The sequence below is a fragment of the Lytechinus pictus genome, chromosome 5 (assembly GCF_037042905.1).
Source record: "Lytechinus pictus isolate F3 Inbred chromosome 5, Lp3.0, whole genome shotgun sequence".
Taxonomy (NCBI): Eukaryota; Metazoa; Echinodermata; class Echinoidea; order Temnopleuroida; family Toxopneustidae; genus Lytechinus; species Lytechinus pictus.
Window position 1 is genome coordinate 19,497,662 of NC_087249.1, and position 18,224 is coordinate 19,515,885.

Genomic DNA, 18,224 nt, shown 5'->3' on the forward strand with positions numbered 1-18,224 from the left:
CTTTAATTGAAATGCTTATTTGTACAGAAGTCTAATAACTGATGATACAACTTGTAACAAGTTATGTCATTTTATACTCATGATGTTTTCTTTTGTCTTCTGTACAATGCAGGAGTTATTCCGTTTTTTTTCTTCTGTTTATGATTAAACACTACACACCACATCATCTGCCTGTCCCTTCGCTCTCATATGTTCTTGTCACCCTTGATGAATGAATGGTTGCGGCCGACATCGGCCCCAACAAGTTACTACAAACAGTCCTAAACAGGTACGCTTTTCCTGTTTTAAGGTCAGTATACTAAAAAAAATCAGCTCGCGCTTCGCGATCGCATTAATTTGTTGGTGAGATACGTGTCTGTATCTCATGAGTCACACACACACACATATATAAATATATATATATATATATGTATATATATATATATATATATATATATATAAATGTGTAAAGTTATACATGTACAACAGCATTTGCAACTCTTTTTATTTAAATATTGTACCATTGTTCTCTTCATCCATTTCTTTACAATATTTAAATAAAAAGAGTTGCCAATGCTGTTGTACATGTATAACTTTACACATTTTGTATACTTTCTCCCATACGTGTACTGTATCAAAGCAATAGCTTTGATCCAGCTGAGGGCATGAGGCTTGTCATTATTCAAAACCCACCTTCACCCGACAAAGGAAATTATTATTGGTATCGTGTCGAAAATCTGTCTATCTGACGGTCAATCGGATCGGGGTCGCCCTAGCCACTAACCCGTCTCTGTGGTCTAGTGGTTAAGGCACCGGCGTTCAAAGCTGGGGGCCCGGGTTCGATTCCCGGCAGAGACATTTTTTCGGCATCACCAATTTTTCCAAAGGGTAGATAGCTCTGGGGAACCTTGATTTAAGCTACGCCTACCATTGTTCTCTTCATCCATTTCTTTATATATATATATATATATATATATATATATATATATATATATATATATATATATATATATATATATATATATATATATATATATAAAATATATATATGCCTATGTGTGTGTGTGGGTGTTTTGTACGTTCGAGCGCCTTTGGAACGTTGATTCGTGATTTTGCCACCCCCCCCCCATCTGAAAAATTGATCGACGCCCCTGCCTTTACATCTCGTCTCTTTTAAATCTTCATTTATCTGAGCTTCATTAATCCAGGAGGTGTTTCACAAAGATTTAAGCGTGACTTAAAGTCGCGCTGAAATTCATATAAAACGCATCACCGCATTGGTCAAAATAAGTCATTAGAGGATGCGCGCTCAATTTTAATTTTGATGGCCAGATATTATCAATTAGCTCCTGCATTTGAAAAAGATTATTATGTAAAATAGCTCTTGATGTACATTATTATGATCCTTTCAATTAACTGCACATTGCGTTCACACTCTCTTATTTCTTTGTTTCTTTCTTTCTTTCGTGAGGTAGTTGTGTTTTTTCGAGCTCCAGTTTTTCTTGTTTTTCACCGATTTATATGACCATTTGGTCCTTGATTTTCGTACCATTAAAATTGTGTTGGGTTATAGAGTAATATAGACTCGATCCTCCTTCGTCAGGTTTACAAATTTTTGTGTTTTTTAAACACATTTTCTGTTATTTTCTGTAAGTTTACTTCGGACTGATTCGTACATGGCCAGTCAAGCAAACCAACGTAATGTACAGGGCCAGCGTATACCGCAAGTGCAGCTGGCCCTTTGTCGAATAATGTCTACAGGACATTTTAAAAATGTCACCCGTCACAATGGTGTAAGCTATTAAGCTATTGAAAATGTAACGATACAATCCTATGTCAGTGCGCGTTTACTATACAACTATACCCGCTAATGACGTAATATCTGCCTCTCGCATCTCTAACGACCGTATATATAGCTGTGTATCTAAAATCCAAAGAAGCTGTTATCAATGCTGTCCAACAAGACCTCGAGTAAGAGGGGGCCTTTCTTGAACTAAGCTCCCTTGTACGGCCTAATGCTCGAGTCATTTTATCTAATGTATACCCAAAACTACCGAATTCTGTCTTGACTGAAAATCTAGCACCTTTTTGCAAAGTTGTTTCCGACAGCAAACCAATACCGCTAGGATTTAAAGACAAACGTCGAAACCATATTATGAATTTTCAAGTGCTAGTGAAACCTAATACAACACTTCCAGATAACATCAACTTTGTGTTTTCTGGTATGAACTACCGTGTATTTATTTCAACGGAATCAGTCAGATGTTTTAACTGTGGTGAATTTGGTCACATTTCCCGCAATTGCAAGAAACCTCAAACAAGCACAAATACTAAACAGTCAATGACAAATGCTGCCCCAGTTTCAAATGACACGAGAGTGCGCCACCATGAATCCTCCCCGCCTCCCACTACGGTTTCGGATCCAATCCCACCATCACCTCCCCCCCCCCCCCCCTTGGCGGAATGTACTACAATGCCCCCACCTGTACCCACCTCCTCTGAGTTCCCTAGTTTACCACCTCGTGATCGTGATTATACTTTGTAAATAATTTGTAAAAGTCCAAAGTCTTTCTTTCTTTCTTTCTTTTTTTCCCTGCCGGAGGGGGGGGGGGAGGTGTAGCAGTATTTTTTTTTCGTAAAGTACATAAATGAAAAGCCGCTTTTGAAATTTTTGTTGTAATTCCGAATAAAAAATCCCCACAGTGTCGCACATTGAATATGTTAAGTGCATTCAATTTGGAATGTACTAGATCCCTTATTTTTAATTTAGGTTACAATTATCAATATGAAATATGACTGTTTTTTGGAAATGAGCCCACCATTTTTTCGCTTACCCCTTTTACTTGTTTCTTTTTAACTGTCGCTCTCCCCCCCCCCCCCGCTCTCCTGCTTTCTTATGTTTTTGCAACTACTTTAACTTCACTTTATCATGTTTATGACCTAATTTCTCCCTATACTCTGTTCCACACCCGTCTGCGGCTCTCTTTTTTATTCTTAAATCTTTTATCTGGCGTTTTTCTTCTTTTTTCTTCTTCTTTGTTACTTTCTGTCTGCCCTTTTTTTCAATTTCTATTTCCTAAGCAAAAATGGTAATAGCAGACTCCATGCCGTTGGCGACACGTCTGCAGAGAGACGATGTTTTAGGCATCTGCTGCATGCTTTGACGAAAAACTGGAGATGCAAATTACAAAACTAGCACTTCGCTTATCATATAGATGGAGGTCTGGATTGGGGGTAACTGACAACCAAATTGTATAGGTGGTACTGTATCCATCGTCGCGCTTGGGGCAACATGCCTTAACTAGTTTACGGAGTAATGTTTTTATGAATAAAAAGTATCAGATAAAAAAATAGGAAACGCATACACATCTTACTTTTTCTGAAAATGTGCTTTCATGATTTCCTTCTTTTGGGAATTTTAGACAGTTCAAACTTAAGATAAGAAACCGCACACAAAACTGTGAGATACGAGACCAAGGGCCAACATTGAGTTGTATAATATTTAAGAAAGTATGAGGTTATGTTTTTATTTGAGTGAATAATCTAGTAAAAAGCAATGACGAATGAAAAGACCTACATGTATAATTATATACCCCCTTCTGGAACGAACACAATGACCGGAAATGTGTTCTTAGTGTGTTCACTGCGTGTTCACAGTGTGTTCGCAGCGTGTTTACCGCGTGTACACAGTGTTAAAATTGTGCTCAGTGTTCTGCAGTGAGTTTACGGTGTAATCTGTGTGTTCACAGAGTTAAGTGTCCCAAAGTGAGTCCAGTGTGATCTAAGTGTCCTCACAGTGCATTCACAGTATACTCACAGTGTGGAACATAATTATAACTCATATGCAAACTGTCAAAATGCTCAAATGTGGACACAGTGTGGGCAGTCACACTGTAGAGAAGTGTCTAATCGTCTTCACAGTGTTGAATATGACCATGCTTACACAGTGGATTAAATCTTCACATGGCCTACTAAATGAGCACACTGTGGAAACATTGTGTTACTTAGTAACTTAGTATGCCTAGTTAATAGCAAACGTCCAAAGACGTTGTTTGTGTTTTTGCGTAGTGATGCCATGTCGGGTTTTCATGAGACACAAAAATAATATACATGCACGTTAAAAAATGCGAGAAACACTTTGTACTGGTCCACGCGTTTCCCTTTAATGGTACGCCAGTAGTACTACGCCATGGGTGCTGGGAAAGCTATCTTGTCGATTAGCTTCCCTGATAAAACTTCTGCATATACGATCATTCGAATTGACGAGGAGACAGGTCTGTCTGCTTGTGGTTCAAGGATGTGCCAATACAAAATATAATCCACTTTTTATTATCAATTTATTATGATTATTACCATGAATTCAGATCGCCCACCTCATGATGTAAATTCACCGCATCATTATCCTTGCTATATAGGCCTACGGTGCACAGTTCATTCTAGAGACACACTCTATGACAAAAAGCTAATGCTAATTGTAACATTAAAAATTAAAGCTTAACCTTAAAAAAATGTGAAGATATTGCGAACGAATGACATTATAAATAGTACCAAAGTATAAAGACAACACTAAAAAGCAACATTATTTGTATCAGTGGAATGTACAGTGTATATATCGTAGGGTTGATGAATAAAAAAGATACATTCTTTAAAACAATAATTGGGTTTATGGATATGGAATTTTATACCAGCACAAAAGAGTAGCGCGTTTAGTTGATTCGTCAAAATCGCTTGTTGAATCCACCTTTTCTAGTCGATGTAAGTCGATGTACATGTATAAAGTATTGCATGATTCCGGTTTGGGAGTATCATGTATGTGGCCAACAACATCATGAAACGTCTGCGGTAACATGCAAAGTTGGCTCCGTAATAAATTGATCATTCCACTGTATGTTGTTAGCCTAATGGAAATGCCCCCCCCCCCCCCATCACTCTCTCTCTTCAACTGCGCTCTTCCCAGAACTATACTTATGACTCATGTGACGCAGTACAAAGGGTTAATCATCTTAATCGAACACACCAAAACATCTCGTGTTCAGAATTTGCGAGATGCAGTCATGTCAGTCTATCTACACTGGGTTAACGATTAATAGAACGCCCACCTTCTAATGAAATGTTATGGAGATTTTTCCAATCCCCTCATTAAAATTCAAATAAGTTCTATTCAAATTATATTTTCGTGATTGCGCACTTAACAGAAAAAAATCATTAAAAAGCAGATTTTTCATTGTAGATCTAGGGGAGCACATATTAGACCCCAGCAATGGAGTGTCTAGCAATGTTCATGCCTAAATCGTGTATATCTTTCTATGTGATTGAAAAGACTTTGAAACCATTTTTGTGAAATGGCCTTATTCGATTGAGGGGGGGGGGGGGGTTACAAAATAGACTTTTTTTCTAGAACTCTTCGATTTCTCGAATCAACATGCAGTGGTCGCAAAAAGGTCACGCGGATTACATTTCGTTACAACGTGCGAAATTTTGTGAGTAAATCTGAAAATTGAATTTCGTTTGGACAAGGAAGAGGGAGACGAGATCAATACATCTAATGCGGCGACCATGCTTTTCTTTTTTTGGAGCGAAGTTTACAGAAAAAATTACAGAGGGCGAGAAAAGCATCTATCCATGTTACCTGTAGCGAAGGAACAAACGAAGCTATATACGAGGACCTGGGGTGCAAGCTAGCAGTGTTCCTGAAAACACGATTTGGGTCTGCGTGACCATGATGGCAATTTTACTTTAGCAACAGAACCACTTGAATACCGATGAAAGAACAGCATCTTACTTAAAACGCAACCACAAATCACTTCTCTCAATGATGATAACATGACATATATGTATCTAGGGGGCAGTGGTCACGATGTGGATAATATACTTGCCAAGAAATCGAAAATTGGGTGAGAGTATGGCAAAGAAGAACTAAATGAAGACATGACGCAAAACGAAACCAAAGTATATAGGGCCTATCGGGGGGGAAAAGATTGCACGATCAAACGAAGCTCCAAAATCGTTGGAATATTGATTTATCACCTATCAAAATAACACAGTTTGTCCTTGGGTTTCATTTGCTAATTTTTTTTTACTTTTTGTTTCAACGCAACTATTTCTGCAAAGAACCCTGATGATTAATAACCCCCCCCCAAAAAAAAAAAAATGATAATAACAATACATCAGCGTCTGTAATTTTATGAACAAGCAACGATTCAGTAGGACCTAGGGGTCATTAGAGTATGGTGCTTATTTCATTTCCCACTGCTCTTATTAAACAATTTGTTTATCTTTTATGTTAAGCTATTCTTCATGTTTACTTGATCTCTCTTCAAGCATGGAAGTATAATCGTGGGCAAATCTCGTTGTAGAACTGTGCTTATTGAAAATCTATTTTTTTCCTTTGATTTATGTTTGGAGGGAAGTTGGACGGATGGTTATTGATATACATGATTCAGGGAAGTAATTCAAGTAACACCAAAAAATACATATACTAGCTGCGTCGTTTTACTCGTCTTGTTCATCTTTCTACTGTCTTTAATGTGAGTATGATCCCTCTAATTATACCCCTATCATCTAGTTCAGCATCCCCATTTTTCATCCTTGCCATAACGCTGCTCGTGTAATGTTATTCATTGTCTGTCACATTATTTGATAGTGCCATCAATCACGCTTTGCCGTTATGATTAAAAACATTCATTAAACCACACTGGTTTACCCCGCGGCCAACCGCACATCCATAACCCCAACCTGCAAAAAAAAAAGGTCGTTAAGTACCCCGATCGAATTCCCTTCGCATGTGTGCCGCTAATTAATCGACTTAAATAAGGCGCACGCATATTTTTAATTAGCTATCCCAGAGCCTGGGCAGCGTTCAAGTGTACTGTTACTCCTCAAGCCCGCCATCTTTGATTACCGGTTAGTCGAGATGAAGTATCAATTTAGAATGCTAAGCATAACGGATGTATACGGTAAATTAAAATGAGTATTTGGGTTGGTAATCAGAAAGTGCTATTGCACCCATGGTATAGCATTATAGTTTGTAGTGCTTCACATGGTGATCGTATGGTAAAGCTTACTGCCCATGTGTAACCGATGACGAAGTTTACCGCCAATCGATCGAATCAAACTTCATACCTTAACACACCACTAGCCACTCCCTGGGGAAGACACTGATGGCAGGGAATGACCACAAGTCCCAGATCAATACGTGTGAAGCGATATCGACAATTCGGTTACTGCCTGTCATTAGATTGGAAATACAGAGCAAATATCACTCGATTACTGACAAACTTCCAGACCATACTCGAGCTCATCAAGTCATTCCCCGGGTCGGTTCCCCCAGAAGGTCTGATAATGTATCGTTCTGATTAACTACGGCAAATGAGAATTAAATTACCAACCGCCATCTTTGATCCTGGCCTCTACAAAACGAAGGGAACCATGATGTCGGAGTTTTGAGTTAGTATGAAAGGGGGTGCTTTTAGGATAATTAAATGATAAAGAGCAATAGTTGTAGGCGTCAATCGGGGGATGTTTTTCCGACATGAACGTGTATTAAATCGTATATCTTTTTTCAGTCAATGCACGTTATTGCGTTTGATATGTGATTAGTTTTAGTCAAATTGATATTTTCTTGAGTAGGGTATATTTCTATTTTGCTGTCATGGTCGATGCATTAGAAATGTGCACCATCACCACCATGTCTGATTTACACTCACATACAGCTACCTTCCTACATGACATGCAGCTCTTGTTGACCAAATGCTGTGTGCGTCTTGTGTTAAAAATTGAATATCAAAATAAGAAATATGAGCACGAAATGCTTTGCTTGTACACTCTTCATGGAGCAAAGAGAAGGCACGATGTTTACTTCCTATTAACTATCATTATACGCCAGAGAAATGGAGTCGGAGAATTACGAGAAAATTCGTTTGTGAAATTAGAATCAGTAGGCCTGTATACCCACGTTATATTAAAAAAAACTCACCGGTTCGTTTGTATGTTTCTCCAGTTAAAGTTATTAACATGCCCCTCCTCCTCGAATTTCGAATTTTCATAATTCAATGAAAACATTGAACTCGATTACAATTTTATTATTTTCAACTCCAAATATAAGGGGAAAAGTTGACTTGAATTACTGACGTCTTCATCTCTTTATAATAGTAGTGGTTAAATATGAAGTAGGCCCTATCGGTGAAAATCGTTAATATCATTCTTGGCTTAGCTCAATAAAGTCTGACAGAATTGCTGGCATTCTTATACACGGGTGAACTGATAGTAGAAGTGGTCACTAATAATTCTAAATATGCCTGGATTTACAAGTCTACATAATAACAGTGTCTCGGGGTGCATTTTTATAGCCCCAGCCACTTAAAACTCTAAGGGACCTCAACACGCAGGTGGCAGCTTACACAAGAATCGATCGACTATTGAAGCCTTCGGCTCATCCAGAATCGCTTAGTAGGACTTGGGCTCTAATCATCCGAGGCATATTCCTTGCAGGTTTTCCTTAAGTTCCTTGCTATTTTTATCCTATTCCCAGTGAAGGGTGCATTGGAGTTCAAGTACACGTATTTCTACTCCACTTCCTATTATCGGCATTAAATTATTCTCTAATTCTCGCCGGAAAGTCCTTTTTGCCCCCTGATCAATAGCGGTAGATCTCCTATTACCTGAGCGATCGTCTTCATGGGTTTCCTTCAGGGACCTGTACAAAGTTCATTGCTTTGGTGCCAATAACAATCAGGATACGGTGTGATAAACACGGTAAATGATATTCTCCGCACGACGCATTCTCTTCTGAAAGCCCAAATATTATCTGCAATTAGTTTCGCCACATCAGGCATATCAATATCGTTAGAAGTACATTGAATAAATTCTAGATAATCCGATTAACATAGATCAATTCATGAGGAAAGTTCATACTTAGTAAGTGTTTCTGTTTGCTTAAAAACGTGTTTAGAGAGGAAAGGCATCTGTTAGATCTGCAAGAAGGTATTTGTAAGACACAGTTTCAGGTGCGCAAACTAATGGTAGCACAAGTCCGGTTATACAAGATAGCGTTAAATATTTTGGTTTACCATCAAAATACAGGTTGCATTATGCATAAAACAAGACAAAATAGAGAAGTTGCTGTAGCATTGTGGAAGTGAAAGCATAAATAGGTTGAAGTAGCCATAATACCATTAACTTTCGGAGCCGTAGCTTTGCGGTCATGCTGTCTAGTTTAATAGCATTACTATACCAGTATATTATGGTGAAAAGAGTGTCGGGTCAAAGTAGGTAGTAGCGTAGCAACAGTAAAGTAGAAAAGGTAGAAATAGAAACAGTCGTTGTTTGAGGCCTAGAAGTAGTAAATGGTAGTAGTAGTATAGTAGTAGTAGTAGTAGTAGTAGTAATAGTAGTAGTAGTAGAAGTAGTATTAGTAGTAGTTGTACACTCTTTAACGGTTACCCAACATTGGGTAAAATGGGAACATGCTTGAATGTTGGTTGGGTAAAAAGATATTTTGTACATTTTACGCTATGTTGCGTTGAAATGGCCAAATATGTATATATGGGGTCAAAAAAAAATACCCAGCAAACCTGTATGTTCCCTTTATAGCCAATATTGGGTAATATGATAAATATTTTACTCAGTGTTTTTAGAGTGTAGTACTTCTTAATATAGTACGAAAGAAGTAGTTGTAGTAGTAGTAGTAATAGAAGTAGTAGTAGTATAGAAGAAGGAGCCGAAGTATAAGTAGTAAAATTTTGTTTGTACAGGTTCATAAAATGGGTTCCTTTCTTATATTTTTTATCAACGACTCTGTTAAAAGGGGGATTGAAATGGACCCTTCTGTTTCATACAAAGTTTATTTTTACAAAATGCATTAGCACTTAAAAGTAGATGAAATCATCGATTTAACATCCGAAAAGGGGGAATTAATGGGGAAATATGTTTAATCTGATGAACAGCAAATTAAAGAACCCCCATCCGTCAATAATGATCGAAAGGGGTTCAATTTTAGCGTTTGCCCCATGCTTAGATTTTGCTATAGGCCACTGCATGGATTGGCATATGTTGAAACATGAAGAACAATTAATGTTGACTTATTTACAACAAGAGCCGATATATCTAACGTTTTGTACATGTTTAGGAGCATTTTGTCACTGGAACACTAATACAAATAACTGCAACAAAACCAGAAATAAAGCATTTCATAAAATATATTAATGGGGGGCCGCGGAACGGTTTTCAAAGTGGGGGGCTGAGCCAAAATTGGGGGGCTGACCATGCTAAAAATCACAATCATATGGTAAATTTTACGTTTTTGTACACGGTTTTGGAAAAAAGTGGGGAGCTGAAGCCCCCCCCCCCCGGTTCTGCGGCCCCTGTTAATTACTTATAGTGATATTCGTTGCATAACTTTAATAGGAACTTTGTTATGAAATGAAACTACAAGTGATGATGGCATTGTAAGATTCATAGCTCATGTTATCATAATACATGTATACAGTCTTTTTTTTTTGGTAACGAAATACCGTTTATTTTTGCTGAATTAGTGCATGACAGTATGTATGTGCAAAAATGAAACCATTATCGTTTTTCTTATATTCTGTACCAATTCAGCATGGTAATACATTAAAACATTAATACAAAAATTCTTAAACCTGTATCTAAGTAAGTAGTTATAAAAAAGACATATACACTGATAAATGCGAATTTGATAGAATTTACAATGGCAGTGAGCGTACGGTCTCCAATATATTTTCGAATAAAAACGACTTTTTTACGGTTCGACTTTTATGAATGAAATAGCTACGATTTCTTGAAATGAAGATCGTTTTTGTTTTCATGTATACATTAATAAATCTGTATAGTCAGTCATTAGAATCGTTTTCAATGTTTCGTCTTTAATAGGTTTTTCACTCCAGTGGGGATCATGGGAATTATCCAATATACCATAGTGTAATTTGAAGGGGAGGGGGGAGGTCGAGATCACCCAAATGTGAGGTTTTATATAATTCATAGGTTAATAAATGTGTGAATAGTGTAGAGTAACATGAAATATATATATATATATATATATTATATATATGTATGCTCTTTCTTTCTTTTAACCTCTTTTTTGTTCTCTTGTTTTCGTGACTTGAGACATCATCCGGTTGGTCGCCCCCTGCCCCACAATAACGTTCCTGATAAGCAGAACCCCTCCAGAAAGCCTAACTTCGTACACACGGTGATGAAATGAAATTAGCTTGGATATTATATGATGGAGCCATTTCCTCAACTTGAAAACAGATTTTTTTTTAATGTGTGTGTTTTACATTTATTTCACTACCAATCAAAACACCAAATTCGGATGATATTGTCTGATTTTCATGGTTATGTAACAATTACATGGTTGATTGAATTTCGTTATATATATTTTTACATGAAATGTGTTTAAAGCATATACTAATTTGGAGTCTTAACGTAGACATACAAGATTTGGGAAAATACTGAGGATATGCTACACGTTATGTCTACGTATAGTCACGCATGCTCTTTACATAAATTATCTAACGAATGGTGTCTAATGGATTGAAAAATTGCCATTAAACCTAATGTGATGCATGCATCACACACAATAGACTAAAAGTCGCCTCTTTCGACCATGTGTTCGGATTAAAAAGGGAGGACAATGTACTTTATGAGCAATTTTTCACTGACGATAGGGCTATATAGAAATAACCTCGAATCTGGTCTTTATTTTACCTCAAGGTCGAACCAGCAGACATATTGTCATTGTATGTTGGAACAAATTACACGTGTTTGGTTTATATTAATTAAAAGAGGAGAGGCACATGACTAGACAGAACAGAGATTGTGAACCTCACCGTTCTCAGATAATAGATATAACATGTGATCCTAAATGAAAGGATGTACTCTCAATATTCTGTAAATTTAAGGGTTTTTTTTTTCTTAAAATACTATCAAATGTCAAAGCATCTATCAAAATATCTCAAATTCAACCTTGTCATTTTTCTTTGATTTTTTTTCTGAAACACCGAGTGACATAGATTGATTGTGAGGTGTAAACCCATCAAAAAGCTATAGTTCGTTCCCAGAGTATCTGAGTTTTGAGGTAAGAGCAAATAATTTGATTTCTGTGACAAAAAATGAACTTATCTATTCTTCATGTGACAATGTTTGAATAAAAGATGATTTTTTTTTTCGAGTAGATAACAATAAGAAACTTACAGCGTTCATCGTGTGTGGTAAAAAAGTACAGTTAGCAAACAACCGATTACCAGGTACAACCATCTCGCAGGAGAGTATAATCTCGGGCTAGGTGTCCCGTTCCCGCCCTGGTCATCACCAACTAGAGGACCAGCTTCGTTGGAATCTTTTGGCGATGACAGTGGTCCGTAGGTCACGTGGCGTTCTTCAGTCGCCACACACTTTTCCAAGAAAGTGTCACTGAATGCATAACACCACGGTAACGACGAAGGGGAATCCCCTCTTCCCCTGGCATTCTCCTCCGTGCAATCGCATCCCCATAGCTGGACAGCATCCGTTTGCTGTTGCTCGAGTTTATTCATGGCTTTCACGCATCCCATGCTGCACGCATCGTCGCTTCCAATGGCCGATTCGGAAACATCACACACGGACAACACATTGTGGAGAGCGGCGCGACATGAGGCTACCTCATCGCAAACAAACTTGGCTGCCGAGCACGTGGATGTTGTTGGGCGGGTCGTGTAAGGTGTGACGGAGCCAGGCGTCCTGGCCACCACCACACTGTTTGCCGTTGAGCTGACGGGCGTCGGGTAGTTAGAACAGGCAATCAGGTTGGTCTGAATGTCTACACAATCACTCGGTGTCACTTGGAAGAACTGCATACCGGTGCAATCGCAGGTAAACCACCCTGACACGGGTAAATCTACAAGTTTCTGCAATGCTTCATTGCATTCCTCGCTGCATACTTGCGTAGCACCGCTCAAGAGTGGCGAACAATGCCCTTTAATCGCTATGAAACAGTGAGGAAGTCGCTGTTGACAGTCTAGTCCATAATCCATGCAAGCAGCCGACAATGAGAGACATGTCGGTATGCTTGCTTCCACCACAGACCAAGTCAAACTCAAGAGAGTTGTGAAGTAGAAAATAACAAATAAACGTTTTCCCATCGGTGCAGTTGGAATCCTCTTACAAGCAGACGATTTGTACACCCCTCGTGTCGCGTCGACATCCCCTTCGAAGTTCCTGATGTTATCAAGAAAAGATGACATCTTTACATCCATCGATAATGTTTGAAAGGAATGATATGATAGAATCCAAGACTCTTTTGCACTTAAGGTACCAGATGACACATCCACGTGTAAATGAATTTATGCTGAATTTTTTCTCAACTCTTTGTTGAGATCCCGAGGATAAGCAATGTTGATGAATAATTATTCAGCAGTTGCCAGTTGCCGCTGACGATCAAGCTGTAAGAACAAGACAGGATAGCTACTCCAAGTTAGATGTGTACCTTCGAGATACTTTTGAAGAATGAACCAATCTTCCTCAGCTGAGGATACAACCCCTTTTCAGGACAATACCCTTTTGCCGAATACTCCTCCTCCTCCCTTGCTGATCCACTAACCCTGCTAACTATAGTAGCGAGCGCATCACGCCGCGGCAAGGGGATAACGGGGAACAGGTTGAATTGAAAGTGAACTATACAGAAGATGCATTTACGTATCCATGGAGGCGCGGTTTGTAATCTTTCCGCGGGATGGCGTTGATGGTAGTTGATTGGCCCTCCGCGCTCTTGTGTCTCGCATCACCTTGGTCTCTTCTCGTTTCATCCCGGGAACGTTTCATTCACCCCTCCCTCCTCTCGACTCTCACTTCACATTGCATCATCTCACGTGGGAGGCTGGCTCTTCGCAACACGTCACAATCGAGGATGCCCATTGCATTATCACAGTCCGACCCGACAGACGGTTATCCACTCCAATGGATATAGCTAAATCACTGTGGGTTATTGGCCCGCCAGTAAGTGGCGGTTGCCATGGCTACGATGGGGCGTGGTTAAACCAATCCGTATATCCACTGTATCTCCCATTTCTACTAACCACTTGTGGGAGAACACCTATATGAAATCCAATAACCGAATGGGTTTATGCAATGATTCCATCGGTAGGTAGAAGAAAAAAGCAGGAGAGGGAGGGTTCAGAAAATGTTCAATGCAATTTAGTTGAATTCATTTGAGGTTAGTTATTCCAGAACACAGCTTAATCATTCGAAGAAAAACGTAGATTCAATAGTACTCGATACAAAAGAATTAATTAATCTCATTTGATCTGCAACCAAGCAATTCCAGCAACATCTATCACATATGATTCACAAAATGTTCAAGGTTGCATTCAAATGTTTGTTTAAATTCTGTATGCGACCGTATTTAATCGGAACAAATGTCTTCCAAAAAATTTCAATTTCCTAACCATACACTCTGGTCTGCTTTAATGACTCAAATAAAACATAAATAACAATTTCGTGAAACAAGAAATATGGAAAGTGACTTATTTAATATTTTATTGGATATAATGATTTAATCACTATACGTACTGGTCAACAGGGACTATGTATATTTCAAACATGGCCTGTCGATAATGCGGTTCCGGAGATTAGTATATTTCGAAGAGACTTCAATGACTCGTAAGGACTTGTGATTGAAGAAAATATATGTGCTAATATTTATCAGGTACCCTTTCATGTCTTTAAAAAAATCATATTCATATTAATATCTACATTTTTTTTATCAACATCCTTCCGCCCACCTGAAGGAATGAGATAGGTGACCACACAGAACTCTGCCCCGGTAACCCCGCAGACCATTGTAAAAGAGAATAAGGCAAGACGCTCGGAGCAGATCAAACACTCGAAAAAGACTGACGAGTCAACATTTGCCGACGGAAATATATCGGCGCTGAACGAACTACTGCAGCGGTGCTTAGAGCACACACGGAGGAAAGAGCGTAGGAAACTGATTCAACGCGAGGGATCCCAAAGCATATTTGCGCACCAGCGAAACCTGTTGACGTTACTCAAGTTTATTGAAATATACGTGGGTGAACATAGCAGAGCCCGTGCGGGTGTTTGGTCGTCTGCAGCCAGCGCGGGTGAATGTCACGGCGGATTCACGGTGTGTTGTGATTTCAACAGCGTGAAGTGAAATTCCAAATTGACACGGGTGAAAGTTTTATCTACATTCCTTTTCATGTCTTGTTTAAACTCATGTTTCCACAGTTACGCCAGCGTCACACGAGTCAGTTATGATGGGTCTTTTCCATCCCCTTCACGAAAAAAAAATTGAAATCCGATGTAGATTAATAAGAATTTCTAATTTATGTGTATTCGGAGGATCTTTCATCACCATCACTTTCATTTTCATCTTAGGGGGTGTTGCAAGAAAATATTTGCGATCAATTGCAAATTTACAAGTGATGGATCAATTTTAACTAAAGCAAATCAATTTATGCTTGTTGATACAAGAAGCAGACCATCAATCAATCACAAATTTGCAATGAAATACATGACTTTCAATTTATTTTTGGACCTAAAATGGACTTGCAGAATTGCAAGTTTCTTTCAACGCCCCATTAGATATTTTTTTTGTTCTTCACGTAAACATTTTGGATCGAAGCTCAATCGTTTCAGTTCAATAATTGAATTTCCGAATAGAAAATTATTGATGTGAATGCAGTTCAGGTTCCGAACCACTTATTTTGGTTATTGCTCTGCCCCCCCCCCCCCCATTATGCGATGTATTCCTTTTTTCACAAAGATTGTTACCAAGTTGTTAATCAATGACAAAATGGAGTGAAATCCGTGATTCTGACTGGTTGAAAAGCACTGTCACCATGGTAGCTGTCAGTGACTTGTAGAGTTCCCCCTTGCAATCTTCAGTAGATATGAAGAAAGTCATAGTGAAATCCTGAAAGGGGTTACCCTCTGATTTGGTGCAGTTTTCAGTGTATGTGCGGATTTATGGTTGATGGTGAGGGTGTATTATTATGTGAGGGTTGTGTATAATTGTGTGGGGGTGTGGGTGTGCGTGAGTATGTGTGTTTGCATGCTACTTTAATACAAATTGTTAGGCTGTAATCATTAACAAATTCACGTAGTGCTGTTATAAATATTATTATCATTATCTAAAATCCACTTGTACGTAATGACAAGACAAGTTTCATACAACATCCCCCTCAACACCATGCACCCCCTTCCTTCTCTACCACCGACCCCCTTAATAATGATAATACTTATAATAATATCTCTTTGAACCGTAACTCACATTGAAATCATTTCAAAGACTTGTAGTGTATAAATAAAAGTAAACCAAGTTGACAAAGAATCAGTGCATTGATGAATAAAACATATTAAAATGTCGATCTTTTGTTCTCTTTTGCCTCTTAGGTGCGATGCATTAGGCATATTGAATATAACATTTATTTTATACGAATACAAATTTTTACAAAACATTTCATTCAGCAATTGCCCTCTAAACTTGTTCGAGCGGTGAAGGTCCTGGGGGAGTGGAAACAAGAGGGAGAAATATTTAGAAAAGTGGAATAAGCGTGGCGTTTGTGCAATGTAACTCTTAAATATCCCATGATTCCATTCAGACAAAAATATGGCGTCAATTTTATCTCGTTTCCGGCCCCACCATCACGTTATCCCGAGCCGCTACTGGGTCCCGTAACACAAACATTAGCGATTAATAAATTGTACGATTGGCTTTCACGATTAATTATACACTGTAGTCAATTCGATCAATCCGATTTTTTTTGTTACAATTGATTGTATTGACTACAGTGTATTACCAATGGTCTACGATCATTGCTAAACTTTTTGTTACCAGCCCCTGGTCATACCAGACCTGTTCCTTCTTTATATTCTCTTACTTCAAGGCAAAGTAAGATCATTATATTTTCTTCCAAGTGGAAAAGTGATATTTCCCTGAAATTTTACCTTGTTGTGAGATTGGTAAGCTTATACCAATGTGTCTCCCCTAAGAGGTCCGGTCGCCTTCACCTGTTAGCCTTGAATTGTTGAGATCTCTCGATTAGCACCCTTCATTCGCCTCGGAATTACTGATGCTGTGCACCATCTCAGGTTCATAGCCTTCTTAGGGAGAGGTACTCTATTTCTATCTTTACGACTGATTCTCCCCTGTATTTCAAAGACACACCGACACGCACATCCGCTATCACACACACCCCCACTCCCTCACACACTTCCGCACCCCCACCCCACTACCATAGCTTCACCCCACCCACATCCTTCGTACAGGCACGTGAACACACACACACTCACATGTCCCTGACACACACACATACCCACTTACTTACTCATCTCATGCACTCCCTTTGCCGCCACTTTTACATGTCTTGCAACTTTTTGTTGTTTCGTTAATGCTTTGTTTATATTTTGCCATCCCTATTGTTTTGATTGCGTACCGATGATAATCTCTTCTTGAATAGCGCATAACATGTAGGGGAAGGCGGGGTAGTTGAGCATAGGGGCAAGTTGAGCCACCACCCCCAGGCCAATAATGAATGTGTCAGACATTGTGGTGGTGGCATGTATTGATGACCCATTACATAACCCTTAACCACACCACATTGTTTTCAACTTTGAAACAAAAAGTATTTTTTTAGAGGGAAAAATACAAATTTCAGCCAAAAAAGTAAAAAAAGGGTGTGAAATAGATAAGTGCTTTTTACCCGCACACGTCTTTAAATATAATAAAGAAATAAGAACAATATTGTTAGTACAGGTATGGATTCTCATTCTTGTCATAGTCTTTTACATGATGGATGCATAAGAAATGTGTGGATGTGAAAATATCGCATTAAGTTCGGTCTGGGGTAATTTGAGCCAGCCAACATGGGGCAAGTTGAGCTATAGTTATTCTTATGGTAATGTATAATAAAAAAGAAACAAACCTTAAAGGCCATTGATATGCAGGCAGAAAGGAGCAAATTCACATGACAGTTCTTTTACTTTCAGAGGATGTTAGTATTTATAGAGAATTAGCAAGTGAAAAGACTTTAAATGAAAAATTGACATGCTGGTTCTTCCCGCATACATTTTGTACAAAGTTTTCGTGGCTCAACTTACCCCAGAAGGTGGCACAATGTACTCCACAGATGGGGCAAGTAGAGCCATTTGACATCACTTTTTTCAAAGGTCACCATGACTTTCAGTGTGGGGGTAGAAAATTATCTATAGGTGAAAATATTTCC

The 18,224-nt window shown here is 38.6% G+C and overlaps 1 protein-coding gene across 1 annotated transcript in view; it reads left to right on the plus strand.

Moving 5' to 3' along the window:
* LOC129261688 (serine/threonine-protein kinase ULK3-like) overlaps positions 1-18,224 on the plus strand; it is a 184,014-nt gene that overhangs the window by 161,337 nt on the left and 4,453 nt on the right. The gene's annotated exons all lie outside the window — the stretch shown is intronic.